The sequence below is a fragment of the Aegilops tauschii genome, chromosome 5 (genome assembly GCF_002575655.3).
Source record: "Aegilops tauschii subsp. strangulata cultivar AL8/78 chromosome 5, Aet v6.0, whole genome shotgun sequence".
In the NCBI taxonomy this organism is placed as follows: domain Eukaryota; kingdom Viridiplantae; phylum Streptophyta; class Magnoliopsida; order Poales; family Poaceae; genus Aegilops; species Aegilops tauschii.
The window spans coordinates 382753714-382779853 of record NC_053039.3 but is presented as its reverse complement, the minus strand read 5'-3'; the positions used below and the strand labels follow the sequence as shown (position 1 = coordinate 382779853).

Sequence of the window (26140 nt, the reverse complement as noted above, 5' to 3'; positions counted from 1 at the left end):
TTGTCATGATGTATGTACTAGACTTGCCATGGTTACATAGGAAGGAAATTTTGCCATGTTGCAAAAGAAGAAGAAGAAAATTCCATGCTCATGGCAAAAATACGAGCTAAATTGTCATAGCAATTTTGGAGGTTGTGAACCCGGGTGAAAATTGCCATCACATCAACAAAATCATCACTATATAACATGCCCAAAAAAATGTGTGAAAGTGCCCATGGCAAAAAAAAGAAGACTATATTGCCATGGTCCATGCAGAGACTTGCCATGGTTACATAGAAAGGAAATTTTGCCATGTTGCAAAAGAAGAAGAAAATTTTGCCATGCTCATGGCAAAAAATACGAGCTAAATTGCCATGGCAATTTTGGAGATTGTGAACTTGGGTGAAAATTACCATCATAGCAACAAAATCATCACTATATAACATGACCAGAAAATGTGTGGAAGTGCCCATGGCATAAGAGAAGACTATATTCCCATGGCAATTTACAGAATGCAAATTAGGGTGGCAAAAAACGAATATATTTGCTATGTTTCCCAAAATGCCATGTTCTAGTGGGAGCTAGCGGGAAAAACCATCTAAATTATATTCAGAGCAGTAACAACTTGGGGAAAAGAAAAGACATAGATGGATCGACCTTGTGAGGGAAGACATGGTGGGAAGGTGGACGACCTCGCCCCCGACGAGCTCGATGGGATCTCACCGCCACCGCCACACATCGACTTGGCGTCCATGGAGTTCATGGGTTCAAAGGCGGAGAAGGCGCGGCCGTGGACGACGACCTTGGAGAAGGTGCGTCCGCCATTGTCGTGTCGCCGTGTCCACGTGGAACTCATCCTCCGCCCTTGACGCGCAGATGGAGGTGGCCGTGACGACGGAGTGGAGGAGTCACGTTGCCGGGAGTCCGTGTAGGCGTGTCGCCGGGGATGGTGAGTTCCACATGGCGCGAGGTGTGGAGCTGCATTGCTGGGCGGCAGCGGAAATGGGAGCTGGGGCGGCGATGGATTTGGAGCTGAAGAGAGTGAGGGGCGGTGGGGAGAGACGATGAGGAGACCTACACGTTCGTTTTGGTCACTTGTCCCACCGAACGACTGCGAAAAATGACATGGACACTACGCTCACATTAAGATTCATGTGAATTAAACGAATGGTGGAAACAACGTTCAGCCTGAAACATCGACTTTTATTGTTTCCGTTTTAAAAAGGGTTCATCACAGAAAAAACATTACTGTAGTAGTACTCAGTCATCAAAAAGTGGCTGAGAATGGAGGTCACGGAACCAAACAACAAGAGAACATCAATGCTAGCAGTGACCATCAGCTCTACGACCAACGTGACATCTCACAGGCGGAGGCCAATTGCCACGCTCCAAACGGTCAGCTCGCAGAAGAGGCCATGTGCGACGACGCTTAGGATCAGCTCTACGTTCAACGCCGCGTGGTTCAGGCAACGGCCATCTGTCATGAGCAAGTACAAGTCAATGAGAGATTTATTTATTTTAAACAATGTACAGATAAATAGTCTTAACTTGTGTAAGAAAGAATACTTGTTTCCATCAACCGCTGCGATAGCGTCAGTATTTCTGTGCGTCCCTCCAGGCAACAACCATCTGTTGTTGATAAGACATATTTCAAGAGGCATGAGTTAGAGTAATTGACAAAAAACTACCACATTTCACATATCCGTCCCACAGAACTACCACATTTTGAAAACTGGCCCCAAACTCCAGATTAATACTAATTTTGTGACAAAAAATACCAATTTGAGTTGATGACCGTTTTTATGATTTTAAACCTGTTTATGACATGTGGGACCGGCAGCAAAGTCAACTCTATTTATTTTGACCGTGAAGTTAACCGTTATGACAAATGGGACCCACACGTCATCATCAATCTTCTTCTTCCTTCCCTCCTTCTCTGTTTGACATTTCAACAAGCACCTTATGCGCATCGGGCAGCACCACCGTGCCGACGCGTCGACGCCGGTGAGCAGCGGCAGCCTGTGGCACCGGCGACCTTCTTCTTCCTCCTCCTGCTCCCTGCTCCCTGTGGCCTTGTTTGCGCGGCAGCGAAACGTGATGCTTGCTTCATGCCGTCACGCACGACGAGCCACCCGCGGGCAACCAGCCAGAGCGGCCGGGAGGGCGGCGGTCTTCACCGACGCAGCAGCCGTCCGCCTCCTGGCCGTGGCCAAAACCTAGCGCTGTGGCTGTGGTCGCTTCCCTCCTCCTAGTCCAAGCCAAGGTGGTCTCGCCGGCGCGTCGCCTCCGTGATGATGGTGCTGCAGGACGCCTGGGGCTTCGGCGCATACCTCCGCCACCCTCCGCTGCCGGGGCTCGCGGTCGCTGGTCTCCCACATCTGACCGACGCTGTTGCAGGCTGCTGCTACTCTCCTGCATCTGGACGGTGCCGCGGCCTGCTGCTTGTGCAGCGTGATGGAGACGGTGGTGGTGACCGGATCCACGCCGGCGGCGTGCGGGGACGATGGTGGCTACCAGATCCGCGGCTTGATGCACCGGGGCGCGAGAAGGAGGTCCTCGGCGAGCAGCAGCACCGATTGATTTAGCTGACGCCGGTGTCCTGCTCTGCTGTTGGTAAGGTGTTCGAGGAAATGCCAACAAGAAGGAGAAGAGGAGGAAGAAGAAGGTTGGTGCTGACGTGTGGGCCGTTAGCCGTTAGCGCGGCAGCCGTCCCGACAGGTGGGCCAGCTCTGTCAGAAAGGGGTTTAAAACAGTTAAATCGGTCGTCAACTCGACCTGGTAGTTTTTTGTCACGAAATTAGCACTAATCTGGAGTTTTTGGTCAGTTTTCAAAATGTGATAGTCCTGTAGGATGGATACGTGAAATGTGGTAATTTTTTGTCAATTACTCCATGAGTTACCGAATATTCAAACAATATGTACATATCATATTCAAGAAAGAATACCTATTTTCAACATCCTCGATAATAGTATCATCTGCGCTAGTCCTGCAAGTACCCCCAAAATCAAGCTTACCACGAGAAAACGAGTTGGTTTAAACCAATGACATACCAGCTTAATGCATTAAAAATAGACAATGGAGGATAAGAGCATGAGGAGAGGGTGCGGATAAGTACGGTATCAAGTATGTATATGATAATAGCAGATTCCAACAGAACACAACGATGAATTTAGTTCTGGGAATCATGTACTCCCTCCGTCCGGAAATACTTGTCATCAATTTGAATAAAAGGGGATGTATCTAGATGTATTTTAGTTTTAGATACATCCTTTTTGTCCATTTTGATGACAAGTATTTTCGGACGGAGGGAGTACCATTATATCACTACATCAGTGCACTACAGCTTGGGGCACACACAAGTGCATAGCACACGCACATTGTCATACCAGCCCAAACCAATTGGACCCAAATAATGTTTAAGTGAAAATGATTGAACGATGTGAAAACTAGAGATGAATGTACTGACAGGACAGCTTCCCTAAAACCCAGAACTTCTTTTATTTTAAACATAGAGGCATAACGTTTCTTAGTTAAGAGGCGGTGAATAACATCCCTCGGCAGGAACGGAGTTTCTTCCTCATCATAAAAGTTCATTCCAACAAAATTCCCATCATTGTCAATAAGAGGCCCCCCAATCCCAGCCTAGCAAAACAAAAGTAACACACATGAGAATGGATTTTTGGAACCCGGGTGTATCGGAGGACCTTATTTTAAATACTTTAAAATTCACATTTTAAGTTTCAAAAAAATTCGAAAAGAATTCTACGTGATCATATGGATGTATATTACATGTGTAAAGTTTAGTGATGAAATAAGTAAACGTGTAAGCTATACAAAAATGACAAAATGTTGATTTCCAAATAGTGAATAATACATGCACTATTCATCTTTTCATGCATAATCACGATTTTGTCATTTTTGTGTAACTCACATGGTTACTTTTTTCAGCATCACAAGTTGCGCATGTGTAATATACATCCATATAAACATGTTGATTTATTTTCAGAAGTTTTTGAAACTTTAAAATAGTATTTTGGCACTATTCAACCAATGCACCCGTCCTCCAAAGTTACTTTTTGAACATACAAGGGTTACTCACAGATAGCGTTTGATAGATGTAGTGAGAGCTAGCTTATATTAGTATTCCAATGCCAATAATTTTTTGGCATGTTAAAGGTACTGGGAAGTCCACAAGAAATACCTTGGTGATTTTACAGGTGGAGACACAAAGTTCTATGCAATCAAGTTCGCTTTGTTTGCCAATCAACACCGTCCCCTCGACAGCCATTAGTTTGCGATGTGCAAAAAGACTACCCACAGCTATTACGTCCATAGATGAGGTAACTGGATCCCCACTGATTTTTATTGTCCGAGGACGCCAAAATCCCATGATGTCAATAAGAGCAACATTGTAGTGTAAATTATAACAGTTCAATATCCCTACGACTAGAAATCCATTTGGAAGGACAACTTCAATCTGCAATGATAAGATTATATGTTAACCAGTATCTGAAATGAAAAGGCACAAAATAATAATTGATAGCAGTTAGTAGTAACAACCCTCAAGTTCTCATCAATCATGTGTGCACTGCCAGGAACTCTAACCAAACTTGCTGAAGTCAGAATTGTTGCAGAGCATGCTTTGCCCTTTATAAATATACCTGAGCAAGAAAACTTTTTTTGCAAATCCTATAGAGATAATAATTTCAGTTATCAATCATTGATCAAGTAAAACATGGAAAAGTAAGGACTGTATAACAGAGTCATCACCATTGAAGGAAGCAAGTGAGACAACACTTTGATTCATTTTTGAAGCAAGACGTTTGCTTGATTCTGAAGCAAGTGAGTAGGCACTTCGGTCCATTTCAAAATGAACACTTTTGAATGGTTTGCTCAAGATATCCTTCTCGAATATATCATCGAGACGATTAAGGTATCGCCCGCCTAGCATGATACACAAGTTAAATGTGTTTGATACAGTTTTTGAAGTGTGCGTGTGCAACATAAGGAACTACTCAGCAAAATAAGTAAAAATGTATTAGCCGCCAAGGGGTCATGGTAGGCCATTGTAGTTTCAACATGTAATCCAAGAAAATTGAAGTCTGATGGTGATGATCCATCTTCCTTATTCCATCCCACCTACCCTTCACCAAAAGTAACTCCCTGACTGGTGGAGTCATCAACCCACCATTTCCACATCTTGCTCAAGGGTTTGCATACCAATTATGTCATATGAGTATTCCTCACAGTTTTAATGTTTCTATGTTATCTTGTTTGCCAGACTCCAAGTCAGCTTCTGTGCCTGTGGATTTGCAGTCTGATGTGCCACATGCATGATTAAATTTACTTTTATGATTTCCATAGCAACAAGCGGGCATTCGCCTAATGCTAGTACTAATCAGTTGGAACGATTTTGCTATGTATGAACAGAATATGACCACACACCAAGTTAGTGGATAGGATCCCCAATAATCTCCCAGTTAGGTCGTTTATCACATAAAAAATGGGGAAGCTATCGTCCAGCTTGCCATGGATCTACGATGAGGAACACAATCTAACTTCCCGTGTAATCTCTGCGCCGTTCACCTCCTGGGTCCAGGGCTGCATCATGCTGGACTTACAGCCAATATCCTATGAAATAAATTTGCTCACCTCATGGCATGAAATAAGATTCTCCATAACGACTATTCATTTTTGCTACAGCATGATCAACCTCTTCCTTAACACTGCACCACAATGTAGAAAACTCTCTGATAAATCGACACAGAAAAGATAATACAGACCTTGATGTAGGGTGGAACCCTAGATGGCCGATCTTTCACGAAAGGAGCGGATCCCAACTAAGAACATGAAGAACACGAGGGGAAACACGAGGGGGAACACAAGAGAATCACTCAAACCAACAAGATTCGATTACACATGCGCTAGATTCAAGAACACAAAGGGGGATACACGATCCACGATCAACAAAGGACGATACAAAGGGTAACCGGTTCTTCTCTGTGAGGAGGTCTTGATGGGGGTCTTCTCCGTGAGGAGGTCTTGAATCCAAGGTGGATCGTCTCCGTAGAGGGGCCGCGGTCTCTCTCGTGGAGTAGATCCGATATGGATGAGCAAAGCTCTATCTCTAAATGAGCTAAACCAATGCTAACCCTAGAAAGAGGAAGGGGATGGAGTATAAATAGTCTAGGGGGGCGAAGAGGTACATGGGCTTCGGCCCTTTACTGTGCGCAAACAGACGGAGCCGGATGTCCGGGCGTCGGGCCGGATGTCCGGGGCTTTAGGAGGGGCCGGATGTCCGGGCTGGGGGCCGGATGTCCGGGCTGGCGGTGCAAACTTCTGTAGTCTCTGGATAGGCGGGGTCGGATGTCCGGGCTGGGGGACGGATGTCCGGCGGCTCGGGAAGAGCCGGATGTCCAGGCCTCTGGCCGGATGTCCGGGCTGACGTGGTTCAGCTTCGGGTGCCTTCTGTGATGGGCGCCGGATTTCCGGGCTGGTGCCGGATGTCCGGGCTTGCAGGAGGGGCCGGATGTCCGGGGCCTGGCCGGATGTCCGGGCCCTGTAGCCTTTCTCCAGTTCCTCTCGTCGTGCTCCTTCATCCTTGTACTTGGTGACTTGTCCATCATTCCGAGCATCTCCGAGAGGGTCTCCTTGGTACCTAGGCATGTGTAGTGTCCTTGCATAAGGTAGCAACCATGTCTCACATGAATGGAAAGGAGAAGCATTTAGGAGCGGGTTCACCTTAGGTCCAATGGCGTAGGCTCGAGTGTACATGGGGATGATCGTAGGATGCTCCGCATCATCTCCCCTCCCTTGGGAAAGATCCGACCTCGGATCGAAATCCTCATCACCATGGAAACGGTTGTCGTGGAAGGACTTGTAGTTGGACGAAGTGGAAGACATGGCGCAATCCAAGTACTCCAAGGTGTGTCCGGAGTGGTACACATGCAAAAAGAGCAAACACAAACAACACTTGGAAATACAATGGTTAGCGCACACAAAGTGTCCGTCATGTAAGAATGAGTCCGTGAGGCAAGATTTTTCGTGGCAAAGCGCATGAAGCTTATCAAGATGATATAGAATGATATGCAAAGTGTTCATGGGATAAAAATCATACATTGTGCACACAAATGTGTTTTGAATATGATGAATACAACCACGGTGCAAAATGATGTCATAGTGATACGGTTTATCAATAGCATGAATATGGCAATGGATGCTCAATATGAGTATGTTATCATGCAATTGATGGTAGGCAATGTGATCATTATGTATGAATATGCCATCAAGAAAGATAACAACAAATTTGCTAAGGAAATGCACAAGCTCATATATCATGGATGACATGGGAATAGGTGCAGCAAGACAAGCATAATGTGTGTCAATCCATGCATAAGATGCAAATTTGTCATGGGTGGTGTTGTACCATAGCTCGATGTCGTGGTAGAAGTGTTGGTCCGGTGGTGCATCCACTAAGTCCGAGCACTCCTCAACTTGAAGGTCCATAGGGTCCATCTCCAATGTCGGTCCTCCGTTCACGAGATGTAGCATGTAGAAAACAAGAAGGAAACAACAATGAAAGAATGACCCATCCAACATGCGTATTTGAAAATGGCTCAAAGGGAAGGAGTTCACCTTTAGTAGTTTCTCAAGGGTGATGGAGTTGCGCATCATGTATGCCTTCTCATAACCAAAATGTTTCGTGATCGTACCGCCTTGTGAATCCTTCAAAACGAAAGAACATGACAAACACTCGGAAAAACAAATGAGGTTAGTGCAAATGTAGCACCTATCATTCGAGTGGTAAGATACCAAACAAGTGTTCTCATCATTCTTATCATAAGAAAGGACAAGGTGTGGTATGGTATGAAAGCATATGATGCGAGAACAACCAAATACAATAGGCTCAATCAAACGAGCATGCATCACACGTAAGGTGTCAAAGTCTCCAAGATCAATAAGCATAGTATGGTTGCACTCAATACAATTGGATATGAGAGAGGCAACTAATGTACACAAGAGACAATGATCAAGATATATCATGTGAGAGGCATGAACATAGATGTCATCAACCCAAGAAAGCGAGTAATGGAACATGGGTGATGCAACCAAGCAAGTAATCATAGTGATCAAGTCAAGCAAGCTAGTAGTGCGAAGATGCAACGTACTAGAAGGAATCATGGCAAGCATGTCATGTGTGCAAATAGTGGTCATGAATAATGCACAAGACATATCACTAGCATGAAAGCAAGATATGAGCAATATATCATCAATGTATTGGCAAGAAGTCCTATGTAAATAGCAATGGAATATCATGACTCTCCCAACACAAGAATCAACAATAGCATGAGGCACATGATAAACATGGCAATAGCAACAAGGATCTCCACCAAACATGCAAATACACATAGGAGTAGCATTATGGTGAATCATGGGTAGATGCAAGCAAGGGTCACAATTGCATGGCAGAATCATAGAAAGAAGCATAGCATGCAAAGTGAACACGGGAAAATGGACATAACGTAACAAGTGATATATAGTCCAAAGCCGTGTGAGAGCCAAGTAAAAGGAATGCGTGAAGTTGTTGCGCGAAGGGAATGGTGGGAAGGACAATCCACGGGATCCCAAGTCATCTTTGCTCTCAAGAGCTCGTTTCGTCAACTCATGGGATTGTGAGGTTGACGAGTGTTCATAAGTACCTACACAAAACAAAGACAAAAGGAAAATTGTGTGTGCGTGGTAGATGTACACATCATCCATCATGATGCGCACGTGCTTGTGTTGGTTAGCACAAAATATCCAATGCTCAAATAAATGAGATACGTGATATAGAAACATGTCATCCATCATGAGAGGTTTGTTATTATGTATAGCATAATGGAGACTCAAATTGTGTAAAGCATCACAAGAAATGTCTAGAGCATTGTTATGAATGATATGCATATGGTGCAAGAATGATGGGAATCATGCAAAGTATGGAATGCATCAAGATCTCCTAATATGTATGAGGAAACTATGGAGGTCTCCTCATGAGCATTAGTGGAAACATCGCATGGAGAATATTGACAACATCCAAAACAATGCATATTTGGAAAAATGTGATCGTGGCATGGTATAGTAGATGAATTGCGCAAATCATGTAAAGGAAGCATGGCAATATCATCACATGAAAAACAAAAGCCAATGACCATCATCTCGTCATCTATACCATAAGTGCAAATGGGATGTATTTTAATGGGGCATGCATAGTTACTATGTTGAGATTGAAATGAAGCAATATGGGAGATCTCACTCATAGCATATGACAAGTTCAATGGATTGTCAAACATGAAGTGACCAATAGAATTTTCACATGATATCCTATGGAGCATAGCATCACAACTAGGCAACTCAACATGCTCATCATCATATTCATCATAAATTGGTAAGTCATGACATGAAGAAGTCGCACTAGCATGAAGCATGGGAATAGGTGGATCAACATCATGCAAGCAATCATTGGGAAAATAGTCCACTAGTGGGACAAGAGAAGCACTATCACCTATGTTACCTTTGGAGCGTAGCTCATGTGTTGTAGGAGAGGTTGCAACTTGATGGTACCATGTGGGGGGTTCATCATCGTCCACCATGGCCATCATCGTTTCCATTGGAGGTATGGACTCGTCGAGGATAGGCGTGTCGTCATGTAGGAGACCTAGCACCAAAGAAGAAAACACACTAGGAGTAGAGGTTAAGTCATTAGAAATCATAGTGGCATCACCTGCCGTGTCAACTACCTCACTCACTAAGTGTTGTGGCTCACTCACTCCCAATATGATGCTCTCACTCGTATGGTTGGTGAAGTCACTCAAATGGCTCTCAACCTCACATAGGATGTGTGGCATGCTCTCAAGTGTGGGGCTAGTGGTGGTCACACTCATCCTCTCATAGGCAATGCTCTCCTCACATGGCAATTGGGTCATCTCATGATATGTGGGTGTCGGAGAGATGTTGGTGCAAATGTCTCCATGCTCAACCTTCGTGTCGCCGTCTTGTTGTTGGAGGCCCATATGATGTGGCACCTCGTAGCTCGTCTCCATGACCGAAGGGAATTTCCCATGCTCGGCCATCTTCCTTGAGGGGCTTCCGAAGATGGAAGTGTCGCCCTCGCTCGTAGGTGGTTGCCTTGTTGTTGAAGATGTTGATGTAGGCGAACTCATGGGAAGTAGGCGAAGATGCCGTACGTCCAAAGGCGAAGATGCCTTCATAGCACTTGGCGAAGATGCCGAAGTGGTTGTTATAGCCGTAGCTCTGTCTTGGTGGTGCTCGTCTCGCGGTCTTCTCTTATGCTCTTGAAGCGTGGCCTTGGCGTGAAGTAGGGCTTGTTCGGGCTTATGCATTTGCGCTTGTGGAGCATCTTCATGTTGATGGTGTCATTGTCGTACTTGAGCTCGTAGTAGATGTCGTTCATCGTCGTCGTGCACATGTTGCTTGGAGGTGACTTGCCCTTCATGATGATGTGGATCACGAGCGTGATGGTGGTCACCATGTATATGTGGATGTGGACGACTTGCACTTGCGTCGCGTGGGCGCTCCGAAGATGATCGACTTGCTCGCCGCCGCCTTGAGGATGATGAAGGGGAAGAAGACTTGTAGTCGGCCACCATGTCCTAGTTGATCCTTTAGCTCGCCCAACTTGGTGTCGATGTAGTCCCTTTTCCTTGCTTCGGAGTGGTGTATGTCGATGGCGAGGTTGTCGAGGCGCTCTCGCAAGGTAGATTGTGTTCCTTGCATTTGTCGTTGTAGATCGAAGATGGACGCTTTGGTGTTGTAGTTGTTCGCGCCGTCGTTGTTGTCGAAGACCGGAGATGAAATGCCTTGCCTATCCATCACAAGACTCGAGCAAATATGAGTGGGAGAAAGAGAAGAACTTATACCAAATGTACCTTGACCGATGTTGAAGATGGATCAATGATCACTCAATGTGTAACAAGGAAATAGCACAATTAGTACCAATTCTTGTCGGTTTCTCACACCTACACAAATAAGGCTTATGGTGGAGCTTGGTGAGGATAGTGGCACAAAAATTTGATGCAAAATGTTAGCAAGAGTCAATAATGTTGAAAGAGATTCACAAATTCGCAAGTGAAACAAGTAGACCAATAGCAAAGAATGGCACACGGAAACACACACACGGATAGATAAATGGGGTCGTGCAACCAAGGAAAGTGCACAAAATGTGGAGTCCACGGAAAACGCTCGTGTTGCACAACTCAAGAGAGACGCTAGCACGATTGCTCAATAGGCGGATACTACACTTGTGCACAACCTATGATATGCAAAATGGATAAACTTTCTATCCCAAGTATGCTATGTATGTATGGTTCCCGGTGTTTCTTTCAAGATGATCGGATATGACAATCTTATATGCAATGTGGTATGATGCTATGGCACTTGCTTACAAGCTTCTTTGCTCACTCTTTTTCTTTGCTTAAAAGCTTATTCTCTTCTTTTTATATATGTATGGCCACTTTTGTACAATGCACAAACCAAGATAGCAATTGTGTATATGCGGGAACAAACTTGAGGCACACGAGATGATATGATACCAATATGATATGGTATGTATGCAATGTATAGTGTAGATCACTAATGTGCACAAGTACCGTTGCCGGCAATACTCAAATGGCTAGTCTCGATAGGCAAGTGACGCAAAATGGGCTAGGGGTTAACAATGCAATGTGCAAGGGAATATACAATGGAGGGATACCACGATACCAAGATGATATGGAGGTTACCGTCCGAGGCGATGATGAGTGGCGGTGTTCTTGATGTACATACCAAGATGATGGAGACTCGTCCCTAAGTAGCCGAAACACCTTAGGAAACGGAAAAACCGCGAACTCAAAATCTCAAATGTCAAAAGTCAAAACGGTGGTAGCGGGAACTCAAAGGGATTGCGGAAATGCAATGATGGGGTTTTTGCGAGTAGGCAATGCGGAAGTGGAGGGTAAGGTGGTGAACTATACATGGTGTCGGGGTTGGAAGCACGGTCCCTAAGTAGTCGAAACACCTTAGGAGACGCAACTCACAACACAAACAAAATTGGGTTAAGTTAGGGTGGCGGAAGTGTATGGTGGGTAAGCCTATGCGGAAGTTATGGTGGTGGTTGATGAAGAAGCAATCATCCCTAAGTAGCCGAAACACCTTAGGAGACTCAAATCACAACTCAAACAACCTCAAATGCTAAGGGGAACAAAATTGGTTAGGTTGCGCAAGTCGGTGGTGGTTATGCGGATGTTGTGGTGGAAGCCCTAGGCAAAGATGCCAAAGTTTTCAAAATTTGATGGAGTCAAATGGGGATGGGACCTATCTAGATGGATAGAGGATGTCAATAGCTACTCAACGAGCTAAAGAACGCGAAAATCGGACTCCGGATGTGGAAGTTATGCACAAAACGGTGAAACGGAAAAGCTGAAATGTACAGGGGTCGGACATCCGGGGCTTTGGCCGGATTTCCGGGACCTGATGTCCAGAACCGCGCGCGAAAAAGCGCTCCAGGAGCCGGATGTCCGGGGGGCCAGATGTCCGGGGCTACGGGCCGGATGTCCGGGCTCCAAATCCGAGGATGAACTCGAGGAACTCGATTTTAGGGGCGGAAATTGATGATTTCGGGGGCAAAATTGGAGAGATTTCGTGGATGAAAAGTGGGGAAAATTGGGGGAAAGCTAGATCCACAAGTAACAAAGCAAATCCACGGATCAAATTCAACAAAACATCATCAAACCAACAAAAAAAAATTAGGGCTATTTTTGATGGGGAATTTTCGAATTAGGACGAAAAACAACAAAATCAAGGCTAGAAAACACAACGGGGAGGCTCCGAAATCGTGATCAATGTGGCTCATGATACCAAGATGATGTAGGGTGGAACCCTAGATGGCCGATCTTTCACGAAAGGAGCGGATCCCAACTAAGAACACGAAGAACACGAGGGGAAACACGAGGGGGAACACAAGAGAATCACTCAAACCAACAAGATTCGACTACACATGCGCTAGATTCAAGAACACAAAGGGAGATACATGATCCACAATCAACAAAGGACGATACAAAGGGTAACCGGTTCTTCTCCGTGAGGAGGTCTTGATGGGGGTCTTCTCCGTGAGGAGGTCTTGAATCCAAGGTGGATCGTCTCCGTAGAGGGGCCGCGGTCTCTCTCGTGGAGTAGATCCGATATGGATGAGCAAAGCTCTATCTCTAAATGAGCTAAACCAATGCTAACCCTAGAAAGAGGAAGGGGATGGAGTATAAATAGTCTAGGGGGGCGAAGAGGTACATGGGCTTCGGCCATTTACTGTGCGCAGACAGACGGAGCCGGATGTCCGGGCGTCGGGCCGGATGTCCGGGGCTTCAGGAGGGGCCGGATGTCCGGGCTGGGTGCCGGATGTCCGGGCTGGCGGTGCAAACTTCTGTAGTCTCTGGATAGGCGGGGTCGGATGTCCGGGCTGGGGGGCCGGATTGTTCGGGAACGTAGCAGAAATTCAAAATTTTCTACGCATCACCAAGATCAATCTATGGAGTAATCAAGCAACGAGGGGAAGGGGAGTGCATCTACATACCATTGTAGATCGCGATGCGGAAGCGTTGCAAGAACGCAGATGAGGGAGTCGTACTCGTAGCGATTCAAATCGCGGTTGATTCCGATCTAAGCACCGAAGAACGGTGCCTCCGCGTTCAACACACGTGCAGCCCGGTGACGTCTCCTACGCCTTGATCCAGCAAGGAGAGAGGGAGAGGTTGGGGAATACTCCATCCAGCAGCAGCACGACGGCGTGGTGGTGATGGAGGAGCGTGGCAATCCCGCAGGGCTTCGCCAAGCACCGCGGGAGAGGAGGAGGAGGAGGTAGGGCTCCGCCAGGGAGAGGAAAACTCATGTGTTTGCAGCCCCCAATACCTCAACTATATATAGGGGAGAGGGAGAGGGCTGCGCCCCCTCTAGGGTTTCCACCCCAAGGGGTGCGGCAGCCCCAAAACCCATCTAGGGCGGCGGCCAAGGGGGGAGAGGGGGAAACTTGCCCCCCAAGCAAGGTGGAGGCGCCCCCTCCCCAAACCCTAGGCGCCTTGGGCCCTGGTGGGGGGGGGCGCACCAGCCCACCTGGGGCTGGTCCCCTCCCACACTTGGCCCATGCTGCCCTCTGGGGCCAGTGGCCCCACTTGGTGGACCTCCGGGACCCTTCCGGTGGTCCCGGTACATTACCGATATCACCCGAAACTTTTCCGGTGACCAAAACAGGACTTCCCATATATAAATCTTTACCTCCGGACCATTCCGGAACTCCTCGTGACGTCCGGGATCTCATCCGGGACTCCGAACAACATTCGGTAACCACGTACATACTTTCCCTATAACCCTAGCGTCATCGAACCTTAAGTGTGTAGACCCTACGGGTTCGGGAACCATGCAGACATGACCGAGACGTTCTCCGGTCAATAACCAACAGCGGGATCTGGATACCCATGTTGGCTCCCACATGTTCCACGATGATCTCATCGGATGAACCACGATGTCGGGGATTCAATCAATCCCGTTTGCAATTCCCTTTGTCTATCGATATGTTACTTGCCCGAGATTCGATCGTCGGTATCCCTATACCTTGTTCAATCTCGTTACCGGCAGTCTCTTTACTCGTTCCGTAACTCACATCATCCCGTGATCAACTCCTTGGTCACATTGTGCACATTATGATGATGTCCTACCGAGTGGGCCCAGAGATACCTCTCCGTTTACACGGAGTGACAAATCCCAGTCTCGATTCGTGCCAACCCAACAGACACTTTTGGAGATACCTGTAGTGCACCTTTATAGTCACCCAGTTACGTTGTGACGTTTGGTACACCCAAAGCATTCCTACGGTATCCGGGAGTTGCACAATCTCATGGTCTAAGGAACTGATACTTGACATTAGAAAAGCTCTGAGCAAACGAATTACACGATCTTGTGCTAGGCTTAGGATTGGGTCTTGTCCATCACATCATTGTCCTAATGATGTGATCTCGTTATCAACGACATCCAATGTCCATGGTCAGGAAACCGTAACCATCTATTGATCAACGAGCTAGTCAACTAGAGGCTTACTAGGGACATGGTGTTGTCTATGTATCCACACATGTATCTGAGTTTCCTATCAATACAATTCTAGCATGGATAATAAACGATTATCATGAACAAGGGAATATAATAATAACCAATTTATTATTGCCTCTAGGGCATATTTCCAACAGTCTCCCACTTGCACTAGAGTCAATAATCTAGTGCACATCACCATGTGATTAACACTCATAGGTCACATCACCATGTGACCAACATCCAAAGAGTTTACTAGAGTCAACAATCTAGTTCACATCACTATGTGATTAACACTCAATGAGTTCTGGTTTGATCATGTTATGCTTGTGAGAGAGGTTATTAGTCAACGGGTCTGAACCTTTCAGATCCGTGTGTGCTTTACGAATATCTATGTCATCTTGTGGATGCTACCACGCGCTACTTGGAGCCATAAGTAATTGCTCTACTATACGAATCCGGTTTACTACTCAGAGTCATCCGGATTAGTGTCAAAGTTCGCATCCACGTAACCCTTTACGACGAACTCCTTTTCACCTCCATAATCGAGAAAATTCCTTAGTCCACTACATACTAAGGATAAATTCGACCGCTGTCATGTGATCCATTCCCGGATCACTATTGTACCCCTTGACCAACTCATGGCAAGGCACACTTCATGTTTAGTACACAGCATAGCATACTGTAGAGCCTACGTCTAAAGCATAGGGGACGACCTTCGTCCTTTCTCTCTCTTCTGCTGTGGTCAGGTCTTGAGTCTTACTCAATACTCACACCTTGTAACACAGCCAAGAACTCCTTCTTTGCTGATCTATTTTGAACTCTTTCAAAATCATGTCAAGGTGTGCGTTCTTTGAAAGTATCATCGGGCGTCTTGATCTATCTCTATAGATCTTGATGCCCAATATGTAAGCAGCTTTATCCAGGTCTTCCTTTGAAAAACTCCTTTCAAACAACCCTTTATGCTTTCCAGAAATTTTTTACATCATTTCGGATCAACAATATGTCATTCACATATACTTATCAGAAATGTTGTAGCGCTCCCACTCACTTTATTGTAAATACAAGTTTCTAACAAACTTTGTATAAACCCAAAAACTTTGATCACTCCATCAAAGCGTATATTCTGACTCCGAGATGCTTGCTCTAATCCATGGAAGGATCATTGGAGCTAGCATACCTTTTAGCATCCTTAGGATCGACAAAACCTTTCTGATTGTATCACATACAACCTTTCCTTACGAAAACTGGTAAGGAAACTTGTTTTGACATCCATCTGCCAGATTTCATAAATGCAGCTAATGCTAACATGATTCCGACGGACTTAAGCATCGCTACGGATGAGAAAATCTCATCGTAGTCAACTCCTTGAACTTGTAAAAATACTCTTTGCCACAAGTCGAGCTTCATAGATGGTAACATTACCGTCCATGTCCGTCTTCTTCTTAAAGATCCATTTATCTCGGATTTCATGGCTTCGAGCCATTCGTCGGAATATGGGCCCACCATCGCTTCTCCATAGCTCGTAGGTTCATCGTTGTCCAACAACATGATTTCCAAGACAGGATTACGCATTACTCTGAAGTAGTACGCATCCTCGTCGTCCTACGAGGTTTGGTAGTGACTTGATCCGAAGTTTCATGATCACTATCATAAGCTTCCACTTCAATTGGTGTAGGTGCCACAGGAACAACTTCCAGTGCCCTGCTACACACTAGTTGAAGTGACGGTTCAATAACCCTATCAAGTCTCCACCATCCTCCCACTCAATTCTTTCGAGAGAAACTTTTCCTCGAGAAAGGACTCGCTTCTAGAAGCAATTACTTTTGCTTCCAGATCTGAAATAGGAGGTATACCCAACTGTTTTTGGGTATTCTATGAAGATGCATTTATCCGCTTTGGGTTCGAGCTTATCAGTCTGAAACTTTTTCACATAAGCGTCGCAGCCCCAAACTTTTAAGAAACGACAACTTAGGTTTCTCTAAACGGTGTCGTCTCAACGGAATTGCGTGGTGCCCCTTTTAAAGTGAATGCAGTTATCTCTAATGCCTAACCCATAAACGATAGTGGTAATTCGATAAGAGACATCATGGTATGCACCATATCCAATAGGGTGCAGTTATGATGTTCGGACACACCATCACACTATGGTGTTCCAGGCGGTATTAATTGTGAAACACTTTCCACAATGTCTTAATTGTGTGCTAAACTCGTAACTCAGATATCTCTATGATCATATCATAGACATTTTATCCTCTTGTCACGACGATCTTCAACTTCACTCTGAAATTACTTGAAACTTTCAATAATTCAGACTTGTGTTTCATCAAGTAAATATTCTCAGCATCTACTCAAATCATCTGTGAAGTAAGAACATAACGATATCCACTGCATGCCTCAGCATTGATTGGACTGCATACATCAAAATGTATTACTTCCAATAAATTGCTCTCTTGTTCCATCTTACTGAAAACGAGGCCTTTCAGTCATCTTGCCCATGTGGTATGATTTGCATGTCTCAAGTGATTCAAAATCAAGTGAGTACAAACGATCCATCTGCATGGAGTTTCTTCATGCATATATACCAATAGACATGGTTCGCATGTCTCAATCTTTTCAAAAACGAGTGAGTCCAAAGATCCATCTACATGGAGCTTCTTCATGCGTTCTACACCAATATGACTCAAGTGGCAATGCCACAAGTATGTGGTACTATCATTACTATTTCATATCTTTTGGCACGAACATGTGTATCACTGCGATCGAGATTCATTTTAGGTGCAAGACCATTGAAGGTATTATTCAAATAAACAGAGTAACCATTATTCTCCTTAAATGAATAACCGTATTGCGATAAACATAATCCAATCATGTTTATGCTCAACGCAAACACCAATCTCGATGGTAGAGAGAGCATGCGATGCTTGATCACATCAACCTTGGAAACACTTCCAACACACATCGTCATCTCACCTTTAGCTAGTCTCCATTTATTCCGCAGCTTTTATTTCGTGTTACTAACACTTAGCAACCGAACCGGTATCTGATACCCTGGTGCTGCTAGGAGTACTAGTAAAGTACACATTCATATAACGTATATCCAATATACTTCTGTCGACCTTGCCTGCCTTCTCATCTACCAAATATCCAGGGTAGTACTGCTTCAGTGACCGTTCCCCTCATTACAGAAGCACTTAGTCTCGGGCTTGGGTTCAACCTTGGGTTTCTTCACTAGAGCAGCAACTGATTTGCCGTTTAATGAAGTATCCCTTCTTGCCCTTGCCCTTCTAGAAACTAGTGGTTTTACTAACCATCAACAATTGATGCTCCTTCTTGATTTCTACTTTCGCGGTGTCAAACATCACGAGTTTCTCAAGGATCATCATATCTATCCCTGATATGTTATAGTTCATCACGAAGCTCTAATAGCTTGGTGGCAGTGACTATGGAGAACCATCACTATCTCATCTGGAAGATTAACTCCCACTCGATTCAAGCGATTGTGGTACCCAGACAATCTGAGCACATGCTCAACGATTGAGCTTTTCTCCCTCAGTTTGCTGGCTTAAGAAACTTGTCAGAGGTCTCATACCTCTTGACGTGGGCACTAGTCTGAAATCCCAATTTCAGTCTTCGGAACATCTCATATGTTCTGCGACGTTTCAAAAACCGTCTTTGGTGCCACAATTCTAAACCGTTAGCATTACGCACTGAACTATCACGTAGTCATCAAAACGTGTATGTCAGATGTTTCGCAACATCTACAGACGACGCTGAGGTTCAGCGCACCGAGCGGTGCATTAAGGACATAAGCCTTCTGTGCAGCAATGAGGACGATCCTCAGTTTACGGACCCAGTCCGCATAATTGCTACTACCAACATTCAACTAAATTTTCTCTAGGAACATATCTTAACCAGTAGAACTAAAGCGCAAGCTATGACATAATTTGCAAAGACCTTCTGACTATGTTCATGATAATTAAGTTCATCTGATTAATGAACTCCCACTCAGATAGACATCCCTCTAGTCATCTAAGTGATACATGATCCGAGTCAAACTAGGCCGTGTCCGATCATCACGTGAGACGGACTAGTCATCATCGGTGAACATCTCCATGTTGATCGTATCTACTATACGACTCATGTTCGATCTTTCGATCTCTTGTGTTCCGAGGCCATGTCTGTACATGCTAGGCTCGTCAAGTCAACCTAAGTGTTTTGCATGTGTTCCGAGGCCATGTCTGTACATGCTAGGCTCGTCAACACCTGTTGTATTCGAACGTTACAATCTATCACACCCGATCATCACGTGGTGCTTCGAAACAACGAACCTTCGCAACGGTGCACAGTTAGGTGGAACACTTCTCTTGAAATTTTAGTGAGGGATCATCTTATTTATGCTACCGTCGTTCTAAGCAAATAAGATGCATAACATGATAAACATCACATGCAATCAAATAGTGACATGATATGGCCAATATCATTTTGCTCCTTTGATCTCCATCTTCGGGGCACCATGATCATCTTTGTCACCGGCATGACACCATGATCTCCATCATCATGATCTCCATCATTGTGTCTTCATGAAGTTGTCACGCCAACGGTTACTTCTACTTCTATGGCTAACGCGCTTAGCAATAAAGTAAAGTAATTTACATGGCGTTATTCAATGACACGCAGGTCATACAAAAAATAAAGACAACTCCTATGGCTCCTGCCGGTTGTCATACTCATCGACATGCAAGTCGTGATTCCTATTACAAGAATATGATCAATCTCATACATCACATATATCATTCATCACATCTTCAGGCCATATCACATCACATAGCACATGCTGCAAAAACAAGTTAGACGTCCTCTAATTGTTGTTGCAAGTTTTTTTACGTGGCTTGTATAGGTTTCTAGCAAGAACGTTTCTTACCAACGTAAAACCACAACGTGATATGCCAATTTCTATTTACCCTTCATAAGGACCCTTTTCATCGAATCCGTTCCGACTAAAGTGGGAGCGACAGACACCCGCTAGCCACCTTATGCAACTAGTGCATGTCAGTTGGTGGAACCTGTCTCACGTAAGCGTACGTGTAAGGTCGGTCCGGGCCGCTTCATCCCACAATGCCGCCGAAACAAGATAAGACTAGTAGCGGCAAGAAGAATTGGCAAAATCGACGCCCACAACTACTTTGTGTTCTACTCGTGCATAGAAACTACGCATAGACCTAACTCATGATGCCACTGTTGGGGAACGTAGCAGAAATTCAAAATTTTCTACGCATCACCAAGATCAATCTATGGAGTAATCTAGCAACGAGGGGAAGGGGAGTGCATCTACATACCATTGTAGATCGCGATGCGGAAGCGTTGCAAGAACGCGGATGAGGGAGTCGTACTCGTAGCGATTCAGATCGCGGTTGATTCCGATCTAAGCACCGAAGAACGGTGCCTCCGCGTTCAACACACGTGCAGCCCGGTGACGTCTCCCACGCCTTGATCCAGCAAGGAGAGAGGGAGAGGTTGGGGAATACTCCATCCAGCAGCAGCACGACGGCGTGGTGGTGATGGAGGAGCGTGGCAATCCCGCAGGGCTTCGCCAAGCACCGCGGGAGAGGAGGAGGAGGAGGTAGGGCTCCGCCAGGGAGAGGAAAACTCATGTGTTTGCAGCCCCCAATACCTCAACTATATATAGGGGAGAGGGAGAGGGCTGCGCCCCCTCTAGGGTTTCCACCCCAAGGGGTGCGGCAGCCCCAAAACCCATCTAGGGCGGCGGCCAAGGGGGGAGAGGGGGAAACTTGCCCCCCAAGCAAGGTGGAGGCGCCCCCTCCCCAAACCCTAGGCGCCTTGGGCCCTGGTGGGGGGGGGGGGGCGCACCAGCCCACCTGGGGCTGGTCCCCTCCCACACTTGGCCCATGCTGCCCTCTGGGGCCGGTGGCCCCACTTGGTGGACCCCCGGGACCCTCCCGGTGGTCCCGGTACATTACCGATATCACCCGAAACTTTTCCGGTGACCAAAACAGGACTTCCCATATATAAATCTTTACCTCCGGACCATTCCGGAACTCCTCGTGACGTCCGGGATCTCATCCGGGACTCCGAACAACATTCGGTAACCACGTACATACTTTCCCTATAACCCTAGCGTCATCGAACCTTAAGTGTGTAGACCCTACGGGTTCGGGAACCATGCAGACATGACCGAGACGTTCTCCGGTCAATAACCAACAGCGGGATCTGGATACCCATGTTGGCTCCCACATGTTCCACGATGATCTCATCCGATGAACCACGATGTCGGGGATTCAATCAATCCCGTATGCAATTCCCTTTGTCTATCGATATGTTACTTGCCCGAGATTCGATCGTCGGTATCCCTATACCTTGTTCAATCTCGTTACCGGCAAGTCTCTTTACTCGTTTCGTAACTCACATCATCCCGTGATCAACTCCTTGGTCACATTGTGCACATTATGATGATGTCCTACCGAGTGGGCCCAGAGATACCTCTCCGTTTACACGGAGTGACAAATCCCAGTCTCGATTCGTGCCAACCCAACAGACACTTTTGGAGATACCTGTAGTGCACCTTTATAGTCACCCAGTTACGTTGTGACGTTTGGTACACCCAAAGCATTCCTACGGTATCCGGGAGTTGCACAATCTCATGGTCTAAGGAACTGATACTTGACATTAGAAAAGCTCTGAGCAAACGAATTACACGATCTTGTGCTAGGCTTAGGATTGGGTCTTGTCCATCACACCATTGTCCTAATGATGTGATCCCGTTATCAACGACATCCAATGTCCATGGTCAGGAAACCGTAACCATCTATTGATCAACGAGCTAGTCAACTAGAGGCTTACTAGGGACATGGTGTTGTCTATGTATCCACACATGTATCTGAGTTTCCTATCAATACAATTCTAGCATGGATAATAAACGATTATCATGAACAAGGAAATATAATAATAACCAATTTATTATTGCCTCTAGGGCATATTTCCAACACGGCTGTCCGGCGGCTCGGGAAGAGCCGGATGTCCGGGCCTCTGGCCGAATGTCCGGGCTGACGTGGTTCAGCTTCGGGTGCCTTCTGTGATGGGCGCCGGATGTCCGGGCTTGCGGGAGGGGCCGGATGTCCGGGCCCTGTAGCCTTTCTCCGGTTCCTCTCGTCGTGCTCCTTCATCCTTGTACTTGGTGACTTGTCCATCATTCCGAGCATCTCCGAGAGGGTCTCCTTGGTACCTAGGCATGTGTAGTGTCCTTGCATAAGGTAGCAACCATGTCTCACATGAATGGAAAGGAGAAGCATTTAGGAGCGGGTTCACCTTAGGTCCAATGGCGTAGGCTCGAGTGTACATGGGGATGATCGTAGGATGCTCCGCATCAGACCTTACACAAAACGAGCTATTAAATGAGGGAAATATAGACGCCAAATAGTTGCAGATGTTTCAGAGAAATGTAAGAAAATCTAAAACAATTTCTCCAGAGTGTAGCAGAAATATGTATTAGCGCCAGATTAAAATAACAACCGTAATCTAGTACAGTAAAAATGCAGCTTGTTGGGCTACGGGAAGGGATGGTCACAGATGCAGAGCAACAGACGATGTAAAAAAAACACAAGTACAAAAAAGCTAATGGGGCAGTTTTGGGGATAAAATCGTAAACCTCGGAAGCTGCTGTTTGGCTTTCAGAATGATACACCTTACATAAATTCAAATAGAAATAGGACAGGGAGATGTAGTATAGGATGAAGTGAGAGAGAAGCATGGATAAGCCAGACAGAGTGTGTGGTTCATCGATACTGAAAAGTGCGCATACCTGACCATCCCGCGAAAGAACATGAATTCACGAATTGAAGGCCTTTGTACGTAGGGGGTCTTTCTTTGTTTGGTACCAGAGCAGTTCATCCCAACAAAGTTGCCATCAAAGTCAACAAGGGGACCTCCAATCCCGATCTAGCACAAACAATAGGATGAAGTTATGCTTGAAAAATGCAATTCATAATGCCTGAAACTAAGGATATGCATCATATACAGTTATCATTTGAACTGTACAAACTAAAGCAGCTAGCTCATCTCGTGGATTCGGCATGTGCTTAACATTTTCTCGTCGATATGAACGCTTACAGAGGAAAGATCTACCCCGCTTGTGGTCTTTAATTCTCCTGAATCAAAATAGCGCCATACAGCTGCTACCTTCCTATAAGGCTCAAACGGCATGGCACGATCAAGACTTAGACGACTTAGATGAGCGGCATCAGTAACAGCAATGTTCTTGATTTTGACGATGAAATAATCAACATATAACCGAGGATTCTCTATCCACCCCATGACAGCTTGATGATCGGGAAGGCGTACTTTTATCTGAAACGAGAACAGGGCAATGGTTGTACTGAATTAATCATTACAGGTGCAGCATATATATTACTCCCTCCGTTCCATAAGATAAGAGCGTTTTTGACACTATACGGAGGGAGTAGCATAATTAATAATCCAGAAAAAGTTACCGTCAAACTTTCAGCGATCTTATCTCTAGGCCAAGTATACGGAATCAAATTTATCGATGTCAGGAAACACGTAGCATCAGGACATGCACTTTCAACGCATATACCTGTGCATTCGCGTAAGATGGTATCACCTGAAGAGGGAGAGAGTCATACGTGCAAACTGAATAGCTGATCATAAAAAAATGTAACATGAGAAATTATGAATAGTATGATCACCAACCGTCGAATGAGGCCAGCGCCACAACACTCATGCTTAATCTCGAAAGTACTTGCTTACTCAAGGCGCCATTTCTGGATTCACTCAATCTCGCTACGGACTTAGCGCTCAAACCTAGTTAATTGAAATAAAATCATGTGTGATACAGTTAATAGAACAGTCACCTATGAATAGGCAGGAAAAGGAAGCAAAAATGGACTCACTTGGCCTAATTGCTTTCATCTCACTGCTCATTCTTGCCCTTGTAGTATCATCGACCCCTTCCTTAACTCTAACACTGCAGCGCAACGTAGAAAACTCAAGTGTTAAATCCACAAAGGCAATATATCACAACCACATTAAACAAGGGAAAGTTAGAACAAGAATGGAGCCAAATAGTTACAGATATTTCACCGCAGAGAAATTTAAGAAAATCTTTAACAATTTAAGAAAAGAAACACATGCGTACAAAAATGGCTAATGGGACAGTTGTTGGGGTAAACTCGTAAACCTTAGAAGCTGCTGTTGATACAGCTCGCACAGAAACTCAAATAAAAATAGAAGGGGGTATGTGGCACAATACGATGCAGCAAGAGAGACACATGGGTAAGCCAAAGAGGGAAGGGCAGTTCATCAATACTAAAAGTGTGCATACCTGACCATCCCCTTACGCAACAAGAATCGAAGAATTCGCTCCCTTCGCACGTAGGCAGTCTTTTCCATTTTGGTACGAGAGGAGTTCATCCCAACAAAGTTGCCATCAAAATCAACAAGGGGGCCTCCAATCCCTGCCTAGCGCAAAAGTGACAATGAAGTTACACAGAGAAAATGCAACTCATACTCACTGAAACTAAGGATATGCATCAGTGCATACAATTATAGAATATACTATTAAGTCACTGACACCATCATAGAGTTATTTGTGTGAACTTTACAAAGCAGCTCACCTTGCGGATCCGGCACGTGCTTGCAATTGTCTCACCGGTTGGAATGCTTGGAGAGGCAAGATTTAGTCCGCTTGTCAACTTTAGAAGTCCTGAATTGAAACAGCGCCATACAGCTACTACCTTCGTATGAGGCTCAATCTGCATGTCACGATCAAGACTTGCGGCATCAACTCCAGACACATTCTTGATGTTGACAATGAAAAAATCAACACATATCCCAGGATCCTCTATCCGCCCAGTGACAATCCGATTATTCGAAAGGCGTACTTTAATCTGGAATGAGCATAAGGTGAATTAATGATTACAGGTGCAACATGCATACAAGCATAATTAATAGTCCATGATAGGAGTAGAGAGAAAAGTTACCGTCAAATTTGCAGGCCAAGCAGGTGGAATCAACCGTCTTGATGTTAGGATTGTAGCTTCAGAATCAGGAGCTGAGGTTTCAATGCATATGCCTGTGCATTCACGTAACTTGGTATCACCTACGCACACGTGCAGACCGAATAACTGGTCATTATAATAAAACAGGCAATATGAGAAAGTATTAACAGTAAATATAATCACCAACCACCAAACGATGCAAGCGCCACGACACTCCTACTCAATCTTGAAACTGCTTGCTCACTGAGTTGACTCAAGGCGCCTGCCAATTAAGGAGATATACCATCCAAAGCTAGTTAATTGAAATAAAATCGTACTATGTGATAGTACAGCTTAACAGAAGAGAAGCGTCAATTTTATTGTTATATGAGTGTAAATATGCACTTGAAGGGAAACAGCGGCATGGACTGACTTGGCCTAGCTACCCTTTTTAAGAGCATCTCCAACCGTTCGGCCCCCCAGGGCACCGAAAAACTGCGCCCTGGGGGCGAGCCGGCGCTAATTCGGCCCCTGGGGGCGGCCTAGCTCCCAGCCACGGCCCCAGGCGCCCCCCCAGCCTTGGCAAATTCAAACGTAGTTCATTCCCGTGCCCAAAAATAAACGCCACAATCCGGCGATCAAGCGGTGATCGGCGATCGATGAAAAGTTCGGCGTACAAAAATCAGAACAGAAACGCGCATCAGACGGCGAGGTCGGCCTCCAGCGTCGGCGGAGTCGGCGTGCGCGGGCTTGACGGGGTCTCTGTGCTTGGCGGCGTGGCTTCTGCGCTGCGGGCAGTCTCGGCGGCATCATCGGTCGGGCTTGTTGGCGGCGTCGGCGTGCGCGTGGGCGTGGGCGGCGTCGTCGTGGGCGTGGGCGTGGGCGGCGTCGTCGAGGGAAGCTGGTCCAGGATGAGGCCGACATGCGCCCTGTACCACGCCTTGACCGCCTCGTCGGTGCTCTGGAGCATGTCCGCCCCGCCCAGCAGGAAAGCCAGGTTGGTGTTCCTCTTCTTCGCGGCGACGTTGGTCCGTGTGTCCAT

At 45.8% G+C, this 26140-nt stretch overlaps 1 pseudogene; it reads right to left on the bottom strand.

Moving 5' to 3' along the window:
* Window positions 1-1239: 1239 nt before the first annotated feature.
* Window positions 1240-26140, bottom strand: LOC109786090 (uncharacterized; annotated as a pseudogene).